The sequence below is a fragment of the Neophocaena asiaeorientalis genome, unplaced genomic scaffold, assembly GCF_003031525.2.
Source record: "Neophocaena asiaeorientalis asiaeorientalis breed wild unplaced genomic scaffold, Neophocaena_asiaeorientalis_V1.1 scaffold85, whole genome shotgun sequence".
Lineage (NCBI taxonomy): Eukaryota > Metazoa > Chordata > Mammalia > Artiodactyla > Phocoenidae > Neophocaena > Neophocaena asiaeorientalis.
Window position 1 is genome coordinate 8,705,035 of NW_020174301.1, and position 1,293 is coordinate 8,706,327.

Consider the following 1,293-nt stretch of genomic DNA (forward strand, 5'->3'; position numbering starts at 1 on the left):
AAAAAGAATGAAATAATGCCATCTGCAGTGACATGGATGGACCTAGAGATTGTCATTCTATGTGAAGTAAGTAAGACAGAGAAAGACAAATATCAGATGATATTGCTTATATGTGGAATCTAAAAAAGTGGTACAAATGAACCTATTTACAAGACAGAAATTGAGTCAGATGTAGAAATCAAACTGATGCTTATGAAGGGGGAAAAGGGGGAGGGATATATTGGGATTGACATATACACACTACTATATATAAAATAGATAACTAATAAGAACCTACTGGGGACTTCTCTGGTGGTGCAGTGGCTAAGACTCCACACTCCCAACACAGGTGGCCCGGGTTCGATCCCTGGTTGGGGAACTAGATGCCACATGTAGGCCGCAACTAAGAATTCGCATGCCACAGCTAAGGAGCCCACCTGCTGCAACTAAGACACCCACACAACCAAATAAATAAATAACTAAATATTTAATAAATAAATAAATAATTAAAAAGTGCTTTCTAAAAAAAAAAGAACCTACTGTACAGCACAGGGAATGCTATTCAATACTCTGTAATGACCTATATGGGAACAGAATCTAAAAAAGAGTGGATAAGTGTATATGTATAACTGACTCACTTTGCTGTACAGCAGAAACTAACACAATGTTGTAAATCAACTATGCTCCGATAAAAAAATTAATAAAAAAATAATAAAATAGGGACCTCCCTGGTGGTCCAGTGGTTAAGACTTTGCACTCTCAATGCAGGGAGCCCAGGTTTGATCCCTGGTCAGGGAACTAGATCCTGCATGTTGCAACTAAGAGTCCGCATGCCGCAACTAAAGATCCCGCCTGCCACAATGAAGACCCAGCGCAGCCAAATAAGTAAATATTTAAAAAGAAAAATAGTCTACCTGTGACTATGTTTTTAAAAAGTAAACAAATACAATAAAACCAACAAAAAGAATGTCTTGGCCAAAGTTAAGGATGTTGTAGCAGACTGCAAGTTACCTCCCACTATCCTCCCAGTATCCCCTTCTTTTTTTTTTTTTTAAGAGAGCCCTGATTTTCAGGTGGACACAAGGGCACCCAGGTCAAAGATTCATTTCCTTGTCTCCTTTGCAGCTAGGAGAGTCATGTGACTGAACTGTCAAGAGATATGAGCAGAGGAGTTATAAAAATGAGTTAGGACTTCCCTGGTGGCGCAGCAGTTAAGAATCCACCTGCCAATGCAGGGGACACAGGTTCGATCCCTGGTCTGGGAAGATCCCACATGCTGCAGAGCAGCTAAGCCCATGCGCCACAACTACTGAG

At 40.5% G+C, this 1,293-nt stretch overlaps 1 non-coding gene across 1 annotated transcript; it reads left to right on the top strand.

The window, feature by feature from the left end:
- The first annotated feature begins 704 nt into the window (after positions 1-704).
- Positions 705-777, top strand: TRNAE-CUC (transfer RNA glutamic acid (anticodon CUC)). Its single transcript has one exon. It is a non-coding gene; the product is annotated as a tRNA-Glu (tRNA).
- Positions 778-1,293: the final 516 nt, after the last annotated feature.